Source organism: Mustela nivalis, assembly GCF_964662115.1.
Source record: "Mustela nivalis genome assembly, chromosome: 13".
In the NCBI taxonomy this organism is placed as follows: Eukaryota; Metazoa; Chordata; class Mammalia; order Carnivora; family Mustelidae; genus Mustela; species Mustela nivalis.
In genome coordinates this window covers 21,801,041-21,817,711 of record NC_139032.1, presented here as the reverse complement: position 1 = coordinate 21,817,711, position 16,671 = coordinate 21,801,041, and the positions used below count along the sequence as shown (strand labels likewise).

The 16,671-nt window shown below is 43.0% G+C and overlaps 1 long non-coding RNA gene across 4 annotated transcripts in view; it reads right to left on the bottom strand.

Annotated features, from left to right (window-relative positions):
* LOC309847016 overlaps window positions 1–16,671 on the bottom strand; it is a 159,254-nt gene that overhangs the window by 30,194 nt on the left and 112,389 nt on the right. For all 4 annotated transcript variants that reach the window (XR_014302260.1, XR_014302261.1, XR_014302262.1 and 1 more), the window contains one exon: window positions 3,054–3,227. This is a non-coding gene — a long non-coding RNA (uncharacterized lncRNA). The remainder of the gene's footprint in view (window positions 1–3,053; window positions 3,228–16,671) is intronic.

Below are 16,671 nucleotides of genomic sequence, written 5' to 3'. Positions count from 1 at the left end.
CCTTGGTGCTGGCTTCTCAGTCCCCTCCCACCCCACCCCGGGGAAGGCTTACCAAGGCCAAGAGAGCCAGATGGGGCTGCTGGCAGAGACGCTGCTGATCCGGCTCTTTCTCTTCCCACTTTCCGTCTGCCAGTGCTTTTGGGGGAGGCAGCGCCTAGTCCTGACGGGGTTAGAATGACCGCCCGGTAGCAGACGGCGCGAGCACCAGCAAGCTCGCGGTCGCATTCGCCAGCCATCCCTGGGCCCGCTCTGGGCTGTAATGTGCCATTATCTTGCTACTCCCATTTTACACTTCACACACCAGCTTTCTCTCAAGACAGTTATTTGATCACTAACACTTTGAATATCATGATCATCGGCTCATTTATTTTTTCTATTTTAAAGGATAGTGTTGGTGTGCACAGGGAGCAGCCGTATCAATTTCCACATTTGCCAAGGCATCCGAGTGTGAGCTGCCTATCACGGTGCTGACTTTAATAAAAGGTTATTACTGTGATCATTATTTAGCATTTATATAGCTCCTCACAATTGTTTACCCATTATTCCTCAGAGCACCCCTGTCAAGGTGATCAGTATTAGCAAGCCCTGTTGTAGAGGCAATGAATCAGGGGTCCTGGAGAGCTTTTAGTAATATCCACAAAAGGACACAGAATGAATAAGCAGAGACCTAGGACGGGCCCGGTCTCCCTCCCTCTGGCACACTTGGTGAGTTCACTCACCCCATCATTCTGGTTGGCAGACCGACCTGGGGTGGGCTCCTTGTGGCAGGCTGCAGCTCAAATATATACTTCTCAGCAGGCAGGCCTACCCTGCCTACCCTATCTAAAATAGCACCCCCTCCCCAAGACACTGGATACCGTATTCCTGTGTTTATGGGCTTTGCAGTGCTTAGAACTACCTAAAGTTAGCTTGTTTGTGTATTTATGTTCCTGTTTATTGTCTGTCTTCACCACTCAAGAAGGAAATCTCCATGACAACAGCAGCCCTGCCTAGGTTGTTCATGGCTGTACCCATTCTCTTTGTTGAAAGCACCTGGCATACAGTAAGTGCTTAATAATGCTTGTTGAGTGAAGGACAATAACAAGAGCCCCGTAAATACTGCTACTCACACATCATTTCCTACATCTTTTCATCTCTTTTCTGGACTTTCTGGATATAATCACACATACACTCAATTATATTTAATTACCCTGGAGCTAATGATCTAGTTTGCAGATGACCTGAGTCCTTGGCTTCCTCTCCTCTAGAGATTCCTCCAGATCTTTCTGTCATTTCTTACCTCTAGTTGAGATGGATCAAGGAGAGAAGAGGGCAATGAAAAAACCCTGTTAGACAATTTCACTAGTTCTAATAGCTTTGGAAACACAGAAAGTTGAAATTATTGATTCCAAGATTTCTTGTTTTACCTCATTTGTGGATTTCAAAAAAAAAATCCATCTGTTTTATATATGCAATACAGTGAAATGTGCTTTGAAGAAGTTAAAAGCACTGTATAAATGTAACATATAATTATGTATGCATGTAGTCCCATTAACCTTGGTAATTGAGAGTTGGTTATACATTTAAGGTTTAATTAGTTTTGATAAAACAGTAGCTCACACTTTTCTAATGGGTAGGGCCGGACAAGGGCTTAGAAAATGTACCTTTGGTTGACTTTTTTTTCTTTTTTTTTCAACCACCAAGTCAATATAAAGCTTGAAAAATCCCTCCAAAGCCTGAAAAATAGGCAGTAATGCTGATTTCTCATCAACAAGCAAGAATAGGGAAATGGTACTAAAGTTTGAGTTTTCGTGCTTCAAATTTCAGACCATAAGATTTCAATTTCCCTAAAAATAATCTGAGGCTGATCTTGGAAGATACCCCCCCCCCCATAATAGAGAAGTTTTCTATTTAAATGTTTTCTTTAACGTTCTTAATAGTTCTATCTGCAGCCAGAAAACGGGTTGCCTTGTTTTATATGTAAGGAATCAATGTAATATCTTATTTTGATAACATGTACTATTGCATTTGGTCCTCACTGTAACTCTGCCCAAAAATATTATGGAAATGGAAACAAAACCATTAAATGCCCTACCCACGTCACCAAGAAGTCACCAAGAAGCTTGGTCTGGCCTAAGTCTCCTGGCTCTGGTTTAATTTTCTCCACAATGTGAGAAAACCACATTGGAAAGGAAAAACTCATTCCTTGTCCTGCTGTCACTGTACAAACTTCAATGTTCAGGCAAATACTTTGCTTTATTGTTAAATTGGCCACACTTACTCACTGTGTAGTATATCCCCAGCCTTGTGCTTGGCCGTGGGAGGACACAGAGTCCAAGTAAAAGACAGGTTAGATTTCCCCAGCTCTCACATTCTATTTGGGATGGGAGTCACACGCATACAAACACTGTTACAGAGGAGGTGGGGACATGCATCAAGGGAGGCACAGCACTCTGTGGGAGCAGAGGAGAAGCAGCATCTGAAAACGTTCCCTGAATGGGGATGGCCCTGGCATGAAATCAAAATTAATTCACTGAGGATACACTGAGAAGAGGGAAAAGGAAAATGGGATGTCTACTAAATCTGATCTACCTAAAATCTTATCGACCATGGCAAGAAGGTAGTAGATAATATTTATAGGGATGGTGGACAAGGGGATGGGTTAAATGGGGCATTGGTCATGGAGGGGACTTATAGTGATGGGCACTGGGTGTTGCTTGGAAGTGTTAAATCATTCTGTTGTACACCTGAAACTAATACTACACTGTATGTTAACTAGAATTTAAATAAAAGCTTGAAGAAAAAAAAAAAGAATGAGTAAGGTTTCTACAAGGAGAGAGGAGAAGGAGCATTGCTAGCAGAACCACTGTTGTTGGGGAGAGACAGAGCGAAGAACAAGTAGTCCATTTGGGTTACATGCAGAACGTCGTACCTGCTCGGCTAGGGAACCAGCTGGTGCTGTTGGAGAAGGCCTAGAACAGATGCACATAGATATACATGCTTATATGGCTGTTGGCAAGGACACCAAGAAAAGCAACAAAGAGGTGACAGGCTCAGAACTGAGCTTTACATACCACAGCAGCAGTGGTTCTCACATTCGAGATGACCTCCTTGTCAAAACCAAATTGTGGGTCCCCACGTCGAAGTTTCTTTCTGAGTAGGTCCAGGGTGAGGCCCCAGCATTTTCATTTCTAAAAAGTTCCCAGGTGATGCTAATGCTGCTGGTCTGGGAAGCACAGTCTGAGAACCTGTGATAGAGTAAGGAGCAACACGAAAAAGTCAAATCAGACTGAATGAAGTAAAGGGACGATTCCAACAGCGCAGACCAGAAGGAATGGGGCCCTGCACAGGGTGCTGATGGTGGGAAAGGAGGGAACAGAAACCAGGAGAACAGACAACTGTTTCGAAGGACAGGGGGCCCCAGGACCACGTGGCAGGTCATTTCAAATCACAAATCATCAGGAAATCTTCAACGCTCGTGTCAGGTGCACAAGAAGCCTTTGAAATTCGTTCTGAAAGTAGCAATCCTGTCTGGAAATTAAGCTCTGAGTTTTATCTTACTTTCCCTTCCTCCCACATCAATAACCTCATTCTAGTGCAATTTAGATTGCTGACGCGTTTCCCAGGGAGAACATAACATATCTGCACCCAGTCAGCTGATTTCTTTATTATTTCATGTTAGAACACCCTTGTCCCGAAATAGTGTTCGAAATAAATATGGAGGACTGGAAGCAACCATCTCTACCTAGTGGGGCAAAAAATTATGAACTCACCATACCATATAAATACCCACGAAAGCACAGGTGAATCATTTATCCAACCGACGTGCACTGAGTACCCACCAAGTGATGAGCACCGTGGGTGTGCCTCTATACGAACAGGAATAAAACCTGGGCTATCCTCACCGCAGTTCAAAATCTAGCAATCTTTCTCCTCTGCTCTGAATCTGCCTAAGGATGGGTGTTGGCCTCATAATAAAAATTCTAAAGCAGGGACAGAAGATAGTTAGCGTCCCTAAATTGACCACCGCTGCTGTCTAATTATTCAACTGAAGAGAGCACTTTGGTCCTGGGTTGTTTCACCGAGCTCAGATATATTGTGCTGACACATGGAGAGTCTGGGGAGCCTCCAGCGCCCATTCACCCCCCTACTCTTCAAGTATGGTGACCGTTTTTATCTCTTACACCTTTCAATACCCGGAGAGAGTGCCACTTGGGTTTTTAAAATATCATTTCCTTTACTATGTCCCAAAATAACAAGGTCACTTCAGGACCAGTGAGTGGTTGGCACTGTGACGTGTTTCCCACAAGCACTAATAGTTCTGGAGAGGAGCAAGTATTTTCACAGCTGCAGGTCTGGGTGCTGAACTTTCTACTGTCAGTGAGAATCATGTCCCAGTGAAAATACAGAAGTGGAACCGACCGTCAAAGGGATAAGGTGACAGGGAGTGTTGTTTACTCCAGTCAGAGAGCAACCGAAAATGATTTCTGCAGCTGGAACAAAACAAAGACAAGGGTTGAAGGTCAACTTCCTCTTTTATTTTGGCTAATCAGCACGCCTAAGCAGACTTTTCCCAAATGTCTCAGGTCTGCTAACTGTCGTTACTCTGTAAAAGACCCCACAGGCTGTACTGCCCTATACCTCTTAGGACTGGCGGGAAAAAAAAGGGAAAATGTTCAGTCTCATCAGAATTTATGAAGTCATCCACGGCACCCAGCTCTCTCTGCTCCAACCCCAACCTCATCTGTCTCTAAATATTTTGGGATTTTATCTGTGAAATGCCCTCATATCCATGCAAATCTCCCACCTTGGCTACCCCCAGCGCTGGCCCACCACGCTGATGTCATCTCTGTTGTAAATGACTGTGATAGCCTTCGATTGCTTAGTCACCACCACCCCCCCGCCAACCAGGCCATTCGTCACATTAATTCACAGTATTAATTCACAATAATTCATTCACAGTAATCTTTTAGAAATTTGAATACTACCACTAAAGACAGAAGACCCCACACATACACATAAAACCTACCTTAAAAATTTTCTCTGGCTACAAACTGTTGGTTGCCAGAAGGGAGGTAGAAGTGGTAGGGCGGGGGATGGGTGAAATAGAGGAAGGGGATTAAGAGTACACTTCTCGGGGCGCCTGGGTGGCTCAGTGGGTTAAGCCGCTGCCTTCAGCTCGGTCATGATCTCAGGGTCCTGGGATCGAGTCCCGCGTCGGGCTCTCTGCTCAGCGGGGAGCCTGCTTCCTCCCCTCTCTCTCTGTCTGCCTCTCTGCCTACTTGTGATCTCTCTCTGTCAAATAAATAAATAAAATCTTTAAAAAAAAAAAAAAGAGTACACTTCTCATGATAAGCACTAAGGCAGAGAATTGCTGACTCACTATATTGTATACCTGAAACTAATATAACATTGTATGTTAATTATACTGGAATTTTAAAAATAAATAAATAAAAATTAAATTTTTCCCCTCTGGCTGGCTCCCCATTGCTCCAAAGACTTAACCCAATGTGTACTATATCCCCGGTATGGCCCAGAGAGCTCTGTGCTCCTAACCTGCTCCTCCCGCTGCCTTTGCTCTCCTGTTGCAGCACATTCCTCCCTCCTCACTAGCTCTGCTCTCATCACCCAGATCTCCCTGCCTGGAACACTCCTGCCTCCCTGTTTTGCCACACTGTTTCCCATATACCTTTTAGCACTTAACCCTTATCAGCTCCTGATGGATGCTTGAGGAAGAACCTGTCCTCAAGGTTGGGCCACACCCCCATGTTCTAAGCTCCCTTGGCCCCCTCAGCGAGCTCCTGAACCCTTCATGGAATGTATCACAGGACATTTACACGATCTTGTAGGACTATTTCATGTCTGCCTGTCTTCCCACTAGTCTATAAGATCCATGAAGGTAGGGACTTGGTCTCTTTTTGCTTACCATGGTGTCCCCGAGCCTAGCACATAGTAGGTACTAAATAACTATTTTCATTATGAAGGATGGAAGGAACGCAGTCAGGAGGGCAAAGTGCTACTACTAAAATAAGAAAGAGGAGGTCTAGCGTCTTAACTGAATTATAATAGGTAACAACTTAAACTTCCAATGTTAGGTAAAGTTTTAAGATACATTTATAATTCATTCCTCACAACAACGCTATGAGGTAGTGATTCTGATTACCCTCATTTCATAGATGAGGGAATTTAGGTACACAGAGATTAGCTACTCGAAATCCCACCACTAGCAAATGTAATGTACTCAAAGGGAAAGATAGTATGATCATATGTAACCACACGAAGCCAGTATGCCCTGGGAGCTTTTATTTTTGCTCCACCACTTTTAAGGGTTTTAGCAACCACTGCTTTTGGTGGTCAAGGTCAATCTAATCTGGAATTGGGTATTGAGAGTAAAAAATTCTACGTCCTCTCTATAAATGTATCGATAGATGAAGATCAGAAGAAAACTTCACCTGGATTTCAGCTGCCTTTGTGTCACTTTTCTGGCTGAAACTTTTCTATGTGAATGTAAGGATGGGCCAGTGCAGACGAGTCCAGCATTAACCGATAGCTCACTCTGACCTCAGGACTGACTGTATTGCTTTAAAGTGGGCAAAACAGAAATTGAAGAAGCTAAATGGACAAAAGAAAGGGGGTGGAGTTGGGGGGAGAAAGGAGAGTTCAGAGTATGGGAAGAAGAAAAGAGCTGTTCCCTAGGAAGAAAGATGGAAATAGAGATATATTTGTTTAGAAAAGAGGATGAAAAGAAATGCGCTGCCCTCCAGATATCTACAGGAAGCCACCGGCTGTGCACGCCACCATAGATCAGTTTATTTTGGGCCCAACCTGGAATAGAAAGCCTAATGTTTAGATAAGGCAAAGGCTTCTGGGGAGGAGGGGAAGAGAGGTTGGGAGGAAGGCACTACATGAAATAAATAGCAACTTACTTGCAAAATGAAACTCTAGATGGAGCAGTTCCCTTTATTTGATTTTACTGTGGAGACTGACTGTGGTTTCCCTGGATTAGTAACTACGAAAGGATGCCTGGTAGGAATACCTTAGCTCTGTGAGAGGAAGAGTAGCATGGGATGACCCACCACTTACAAAATAGAAGCTGATGCACGGCAGAGCATTCATGGAAAGAGGGGAAGGCAAAAGGAGGAGGGAGAAGAAAGAGAAGAGTTACGGTGGCAGGAGCTCTGGAATGGCATCTGAAAACATGGAGCGTGCTCTAGAATACGATATGGGTGCAAGGCTCTGGGGTCCAGCTGCTGGGATTTGAATCTAGCCTCTGCTATCCTCCCCAGACCTCAGACTCCCCATCTTTAGCACTGGGGTTATAATCGTATCTCCCTCAGATTTTTCTTTAGGGATTCAAGAAACCAATCCTTGTTAACTTCACAGCACATAGTAACTGCTCAATAAATATTAGTGCCACTGTGGTTGGCGAAGATGACTTATCACCCAATAGCATGAACCTTAAGTACCAGCTACGTTGGATAATGGTAGAATCCATCAGAAATCGCCGGGAATAATGCTGCATTGGATTCTCTCCTGGCGGAAGGTCAACAGTGAGTTTTATCTCTTTGATGCAGAAATCCAAGGTAAGATTCCATCTCCCAGAAACCGATTTCATGGGAAAGCCTACAGTGGACATCTCCTCCTCTCCCTCTTTCTGCTTGCGTTCCCCATCATTTTCCTCTTTGCTTGCTTTCCTTACTTTGTACTCTGTTTTCCAGTCCTTGGAAACCTCTGCTCCTCTCCCCATGTAAGGATCCTGTCGAGACAGACTAAGCAGATCTGTTTCCTCTATGCTTTAAACACTGGGGGCCAAGAGGGAAAAATGTTTCTTTTGGGCGGGTGCCAAGTAACTACAGGGAGTGGGGGAGAGAGTTTTTAATGACACAGTAAGAAAGAAAATATTTATGTTTCATTTTAATTGAACTTTTCTTAAGCTCACTACATTTTAGTAGGTGAAAAAAATCAACATATGAGAACACTGGGAACAAAAATACACATAGCTCCGGCTTCACGCACAGAAGTAGAAAAGGAAACCCAGTGGAGACATCTCTGGGAAGAGCTGCCCTACCAAAACTCTGAGCTTAGTAGCACTGCCTTTATCACTTCATTTCCATGATTAGTGTAGATCCTGGTTCATCGGCCCATAAAATTGGAAAGATAATGAACAGGCTCATTACTTTAAATATATTTCATCTATTGGGTCCACTGCAATACCTCGAGGAACAAGTTTATAGCGTGTCGCACCCCAGTCAAACTTGGAACCGTGAGTATTGTAAAAGGAGGCGGCTTCCCTTGTTAGGCGACTAGAAAGAGCTACTATTGTCACTGTTTCCTAAGCATTTACTATGTGCTAGGGACTGTGCTAACTACTTTCTACCTCTGAGCTCATTTAAACCTCCCAGAAGCTGTGTGAAGCAGGTATTATCGAACCTATTTTGCTTATAGTTGACGTCAGGCAATTGACTGGGACCACACAGCTGGTTAGTAGCCGAGCTGGGATCTGAACCCAGGTCTGTAGGACACCAGACTCTGCACTTAACCTGCACTATCAGCTGAGGGCCCCTCCCCCTGCCCATCCACATACCTGTAGCTAACAGCTCCTAGAAAGATGCATTATCTTAGGGTTTATGAAAACAATAGAGTACCTGAGAAGGAGAAATGTGTGTGTGTGTAACATAATTAAATGACATATAGTATCATTGTTCTGGTAAATGAATCATAGTGGGGGGCACCCAGGTGTCTCAGTCTCCTAAGAAGTTCCCTCTTTTTTTTTTTTTTAAGATTTTTATTTATTTACTTGACAAAGAGAGAGCACAAGCAGGGGAGTGGGAGGCAGAGGGAGAGGCAGAAGCAGGCTCCCCACTGAGCAGAGAGGGGCTGGATCCCAGGACTCCGGGATCACAACCTCAGCCGAAGGCAGATGCTTAACCTACTGGCCACCCAAGTGCCCCAAGCAGTTGCCTCTTGATTTCCACTCAGGTCATGATCTCAGGGTTGTGAGGCTGAGCCCCATGTAGGGCTCTGAGCACAGCAGGGAGTCTGTTTGAGATTCTTTCTCTCCCTCTGTCCTCCCCACCCCCAAAAGAATCATAGCAGGACTAGGAGAGAAACTTGTAATTCCTCCCACTATTCCCAACTTAAAGAAAGCTTCTCTTCCTTGTTTAGTTTCCCTTCTCCCAGGGTCAGCTAGCTTTTCTAATCCATTTCTGTGTGAACCACCAACCTTCACATCTCGGCTGTGCCTCACTGTTACCATCTGTATGAGCCATGCTGAACTCACAGAGTTTTCAGGATTAAGAGAATGAATGCTTTTAAACATCTGAAAGACTACCTGGCATTTTCTTGGTATTTTGAAAATGTTCCCTGTCAGCATTGGGCTACTTCCTTGAAAGGGGACCATACTGCCATTTGAAGAATCCACTTTTGTCCTTGTTGATGCACTTCTTCAAAAATACAGATGTTATCATGATATTGCCAAGGAGGCTTCGCTCCTCTCCAACGCATCTGTGAAATGCTCTCACCTGCCTGGCTTGTGAACTGCCCAGAAAAGGCTCCCTCTCTGTCCAACCACACCGCCACCCATGTAGCTCAGCATCCTCTGAAGAGGGTGAAAATGTGTGTTCTATGCCCTTTGTCACACTGGGATGAAGGAAGATGTTTTTAGATGTCCTGATGGTAACAAGAATCACCTCCTGTTTGTAGTCAAAGCTACAAATGGATTTTTTTTTTTTATAATGGCCATAAAATCTGTTTGTCTAAAATCCCCTAGAATGTAGCAACTCAGGAATGCTTCTATTCAATGTCAAGCTTTTAAACAGGTCTGGGACACACATATAAAGACACCAATCCAAAACTGATCAGCCTAACCCATACATCTTCAAAAGAGATTGTCTGGGGGTGCCTGGGTAGCTGAGTGGGGTAAGCCTCTGCCTTCAGCCTAGGTCATGATCTCATGGTTTTGGGATCGAGCCCCGCATCGGGCTCTCTGCTCAACAGGGAGCCTGCTTTCCCTCTCTCTCTGCCTGCCTCTTGGCCTACTTGTGATCTCTCTGTCAAATAAATAAATAAAATCTTAAAAAAAAAATAAAAAAAGGATTGTCTGTCTACTAATGTGGAGCATCCTGACTCAGAGCTGGTTTCCAAATCCCATGCCTATTTCAAGTGTCTATTAAGTTTCAGACTCTTCACATTGAATTAGCCAGCACAGTGCTCCCATTCTATAGATGAGAAAACTGAGACTCATTCAGATGGGTTAAGTCAGTGCCCCTGTAATACTTTTCCTCTAATATTTTGTCTTACCAAACTTATCTTTCTTGAATTATAAAGATTTCCCACCCCTCGCCAATAAAGATACTGCTAAGTTTTCTAGCTAAAACCCCTCAGTTTATCACTTGTTTTGATAACACATGGGAGGTGGGAAAGGGTTTCCATTTTGCTATTTTTGAATCTTTTGCTTTCTCACCTAATTTTAACTTCATTGCTCCCCAAGGGTCATTCTGTTTTTATAGGTGAAAAATATCATATATTGGCAACCTTCTATGTTTCAACCTGCTACCTAAAAGCCAAGTACAGTCTGCATTTTTAGGTTTATTTAGTTATTGATACTGTAAATTTTGTTTCTTGCTTCTTTGTTTTCTTGGCATCCAGTATACTTTACAGTAAATCGTATAACGTCAAAAGATTTACTGTGTAAATAGCAGTAAAACATGCACAGGTATGAGCTAATGATCTACTCATACACTTGTGAATTTCAGTCTCTCACAACACATCGAAAATACCTACTTTGGGGTCCCCAAGACTGGCCTGCCTTGTCTGGCGTGGACACAGTAAGCCTCCAAGAGAAGAAATCAATTTACTGAAGAGGTCTGAACCTCTGCTCTACGACCAGAGAACAGCAAATTAGATCTGCTGCAACATGAGTTTGAGCGGTGTGCCTGGCAATGACTTTGACAGCAACCCAGGCCTGGGCAGAGGTGAGAGGTCACATGCAACCCCGACATACATTCTCTCTCTCCTGCTTTGGACCAGTTCCTTCATAGTTAAACACGGAACAGCGAGCTCCAAGTGTATGATGTCAGTATGTCAGTGACAGTGCAACAGAAGGTGTGAGAAGTGTCAGACAATGCGACAGCAGGGTCTACTCTCATACCCTCAAAGAGCATCTCCTGTGGGACTCAGACCATTCATCAATCACTTGCATGTGCAGAAAGTGACAAGCAAATCACGGGTCTCATCAAACTCCTCTTGTGTCGATAACATCCACAAGACAATCTATGGGGAGGACTCATCCAGAGGGGCAGAAGTTTATGAGTAAAGTGATCAAAAGAGGCTTCAAATCCAGCCTTTTTAAAAGTGCAAACAAGGTTGTAACTCAATAGTAGTTTCCCCAGGACCCCACAGCCTAGTCTTTGACTCCAGCACACATGCCCGAAGGCGCCCACGCTGCGTGTGGGACAGGGACGGCGCAGCCACCAAGCCAGCAGCTTGGGCTCTGCAGAGAGAAAGTCTCATTGTACCCCTCCCTGCTTGGATCACTTTGGGTGAATGACCCCACTGATGCTCAGTTTCCTCCCCTGCAAAATGGTAGGTACCCAAGTCACAGTGTTGCTGCGAGCAATAGTGTTAGCTGGTCATTAGTGCTCTCCCCAAAGCTACAGAATGGTGCCAGGCAGGTTGCAGGAGATCAGGAAATAAGAAGAAGCCCCTCAGCGCTTACTCTGTGCCCAGTCTAGTTTAAAGAGCTTAAGTGCAGCCTTGATTCCATTGTCTCAACACTAAGACAAGAACTAATATATATGATCTGCATTTTGTAAGTGAAGGAGCCAGGCCTGCAACCCAGGCGGTCATCTGACCCCCAAAATCCATGCTCTTCACCAAAACACAGTGACCACTCTTGTTCCTGAGAATGACCAATAGGGGACAAGACCCTATTGACAAACTGGCTGAGGCCTTCCTTTCTCCTCCCCCATCTCCCTCCACCCCATGAAACCCCCTCTTCATGCATTCAGGGCTCCTAGGAACTCTTAAGCCCTGCAGGAGGTGCCAAGGACAAGCTAAATGGTTCTGGGCCAAGGGGAGATCATTCCAGAATCTTTTCAAGCTTTGCCCTGGGCGCTGAGCCTAACCTTTATTTTGTAACTGATTTACTCTACCCAAAAGTCAGCCTCGGCTACCTTCTGTGAGAACTGGGTAGACCTGGGAAATACTCGGCTGGCCAACCAGAAAATTAAATAAGAAAGTCATCAGGCCCTGAAGTCTAATCCTCAAATGCCAAACAATTCAGAACAATGAGTCACTTTTTCAAAACAGAAAATACTTATCATCCAGTGTTTAAGTTCTTGGAGCATAAAATAGTGTATGGGTTCAAAACACAGCATCAGTGCCTGAGTTCTAGTTCCAGCAGTACTGTGTGACCCTGAGCAAGTTTCTTACCCTCTCTGTGCTATAGTTACTTATTTATCATATGGGAATAATAGTTGGCCCTGCCTCAGAAGCTGTTATGAGGATTAATGAATTAATGTATGTAAGTGCTTTAGAACATGCCTGGCACATCATCAAAGCTCTACAAATATTAGCTTTTCTTCTTCTTCTTCTATTATGTTTCAGTACATGTATACAGGCTTCGCAGCAATGTCTTTAAAGAATAACTTTGCTGATGTTTTATTCCTTTTGAAAATGGTTTGCCATCTCACTACCAGCCACCACCCCTCCCTTAAAAAACACCCCTCCCCACCGTCTCATCTTTTCCTTAAAAGCAAAGGAAATTACATCTAAAAGCCTCATGGAATTACAACACTCAACATGCTCATAAAAGTCAGGAAATGCAAAAATTAGAATTCTCTGAAGACCTTAGCTCAGAAAGGGGCTCTGAGATAGATACATGTCAGAGGGCTCCAGGTAGCCTCCTAAAATTTCTGGAGGGAGCCTTGAGGCCTTCACTCACTGCCCCCGCCTCACCAGCTGCTCTCATCTCTAGAATGCTTCCTGCAGACATCCGCTGGCCTCTGCACCTGCCATTTCAAAGGCATCCTACCCTCACTCAGAACTCACACTCAGCCACCGCCCCGGAGCAGTGGCTCTCAGACTCCATGAGCCTCGGACTGCCCTGGAGGGCTTATGAAAACAAAGGGTGCCCGCCCCCACTGCCAGTTCCCACTTGGTAGGTCTGGGGGGAGGCTTATAATGTGGGGTTCTCACAAGTGCCCCAGTCTGGATGCCAACGGTCTGGAGCACACTTGGAGAAGCACTGCCAGGAGCAGGTGCCTGCACTCCAAATACGCACCCTTCCAATCTCACAGACCCCGACCAACCGCATCGCCAGTGGAGTGAACACTTCTGTTTGCGCGTGTATATTACTCCTGGATTTTTCAAGAAATGGAAGGCAGATCTGTTCGAACCCCAACACAGCCTCGCCAAAACAAGGCTCACCTCCTTTCAGGCGCCAGCCTCATTCCACCCACCTTTATCACTGCAGCCAGTTTCTACCTCTCTGCGCACAGATGGTCAGGACTGTGTGTGTGTTTAGACGTCTCCAGCCTCACTTGTTTACATGTACACATTTGTGTTTCTCCTTCTCCCCCATTAAACTATAAAGTCCTTGAATGTCTTTCTCTCTAAGGCTCCATAGCACCTGATGCTGAACACACAGTGGGTGTTGAATACATGCAGTTGACTGATAAATGTTGACTTTTTTATGGTACCTGGGAAGCAAAGTGAAGAAACAAATATTGCCATGAGAACTTTAAACTTTGCATCAGAGACCAAAGCGTGTTTATTTTTGCAGCATTAATGTAGCCAAAAGATGACTTTCCACTCACATGTAAATATGCGATACGTTGCCAATGAGCATTTTAAATGCTTTGATGCCATTCTCAGAAATACCATCTGTGCATCTTCTTCTCACATAGTTATCAGAATGAGTAATTTAACATAGGGGAGTCTGTTGCATCCTTATAGGGAATTACAAGAGAGATGCAAATTCTAGGAATATTAATGTAATTGTAATCAACTTCTTATTTTATGAGACCTTCATGGACATATGTGCACCAACTACAACTCAATGTCATCTTCTCGGGATTAGATAAAGGGATGATATTGGCCCTGAATATCTTCTGAGAGTTAACAATTAACCCAGAAGTTATGATTATTATGTACTGATTTACAAATCACATGATCTTAAATTGTCAGTGGATGAGATCATTATTGTCTTAGCTATTGAACAGCTAGGAATTGAACTTCACCAAGTTAAGGACAAAGTATATTATCAGTCTTTTCCAAGCAAGCTAAGGCTAGGAGGGAGCCAATCAGTAAGCACAGCTTTCGTCTCAATGCCTCTGAGGTCCAAATATACATTAACTGTGATGACATTGGAGGTCAAATATTTACCCAATTCTGTTGAAAGAAGTCAGTGTTACACCTCTCCCTGTCGATGTGATGATGTGTGGCCTTTTAAGATTTTTTTTAAAAGGATTTGATGCTACCTCTAACCTTCTTCTGATCCTATTCTTTCCCAATCATTAAATTAAGGAGAATTTTGCTGGTGCATTCTGAACACTTGGTTTCTTTCAGCTTAAATCTTTCTGAAGTTCAACCGGGGACCAATAATGAGTTCTAACTGAGAATAAGTGTAGGTTGTTTTTGAATTTTTAAAAAAGTGATTTCATGCTATTGTTACTTTCATAATAAAATGTAGCGACATCTAAGTTGATTTCTCTCCCTGGTCTGATTCCCAGTGTTGCTTTTATTCACCCAAGTCAGGTCTTGTTTTATAGAAGAAGCTGTGTTCATACACTTGACCTAGCCTTTTCTTACACATACCACATAATTACAGGCGGCGTACTTCTTCCCCTTGTAATTAATTAATCTTTATCTCCTAAAGATATCAGGACAGTAGAGGATAAAGGGTATTCCTTTATTTTTAAAGATTAAAATCACATTTTGCCATATCACATACAGATTTCAAGCCAGACTTTTTCTTCTGTTTTTTTTTGTTTGTTTGTTTTTTGTTTTTTTGTTTTTTTAAGTAGGCTCCATGCCCAATATGGAGCCTAATGTGGGGCTTGAACTCATGACCCTGAGATCAAGACCTGAGCTGAAATCAAGAGTCAGATGCTTAACTGAATGAGCCATCCAGACACCCCTCAAGTCAACCTTTAATTTTTTTTTTTTTTTTTTTTTTTTTAATTTTAGGGTGGGCGCCTGGGTGGCTCAGTCAGTTAAGCATCTGCCTTTGGCTCAGGTCATGATCTCTAGGTGCTGGGATTGAGCACTGATTCTCCCTCTCCCTCTGTCTGCTGCTCCCCCTGCTTGTGCTCTCTTGCTCACTCTTGCTCTTTCTCTCTCTCAACTAAATAAATAAATCTTTAAAAAATTATATTTTTTAATTGAGCTATAATTGACATATCACATTGTGTATGCTTACAGTGTACGATGTGTTGATGTGACACATTTATATACTGCAGTATGATTACCACTGTAGCATTAGCTAACACCTCTATCATGTCATATAATTATTTACTTTTTGTACTAGAAACAATGAAGATCTAGTCTCTTTGCAACTTTAAAGTTTATAATGCAGTCTTGTTGAGTATAATCACTATGCCGTGCATTATTAGACCTCCCGAATCTATTTCCCTACTAGTTGCAGATTTATACCCTTAGACATCTTCCCAATTCCCCCAACCCCCAAATCCCCAGTAACCACCATTCTACTCTGTTTTTACAAGCTCAGCTTTTTTTAGACTTCACATATAAGTGAGGTCATATACCTAGTATATGTCTTTCTCTGTTCAAGCCAGTCAGACTCCAGGTTCATTGCAATGCTTTAAAAACCAAAAAGGCAGGTGCTTGCACATTAAAATATCCCAAGACCAGCTATGGTCAAGAAAATTGGGGGAAATAATCCTGATCTTCCTCTCATACTTCAGAAGCAAAGTTAAAACTGACTTCAAAGGAAACTGATATTCGGATCAATTCCGAGAAGATGAGAATTCAATCCAGTTCAACCACCGCAGGAAACTGTGGATAATATGCAAGTAATAGTCAACATAAACCCAGTCTTCAAGAAAGTCAGAGAACATTAAAGGGATGATAAGAGGTCAAAAGCATTTTTGGCAAAGTACTTTTATTCTTCCAGGATTTTGTTGTGGTTTATTTCCTAAACTGTGCTGTTCCCAGTTAATAGGCACCTCTTAGACTTCAGAATTAATAAAAGATTATATCAGTGGTGTAATTAACAATGCTTTTCATTAATAAACACAGATTTTTCAAAGCTAGTTAACAGTCCTTTAGTGAAGAAATACTTACTGAGGAAAAAAATTAATCCTTTTGTTTGTTTATTAAGTTTAACTTTGTGGGGCAAAAAAAAAAAAAACAAACCAGAAAACAAAAACAAAACAAAAAAAAAACAGATCTTTAATGAAAAAACTGGAACTGAGCCCATTTTCTACATTTCACTTATGGGAGATTGCTGGTGACTTAGCATTTTTCCAACTGGGCATTGTTCTTTGCCACAAGGTAAGATTCACAGAGGGTTTGAGCTCTTCACATATAAACTAATTGGAGTTGTTTTAGGCTGAATCTACCACAATTCCCTTTCCATGCTGCACATTTATACCTTTAAGGCTTTTTTTTTTTTTTTAAACTCAGATGTTGCCTGCTGCAAAATTAATTGCATCCCCATAAAAGCCTTCT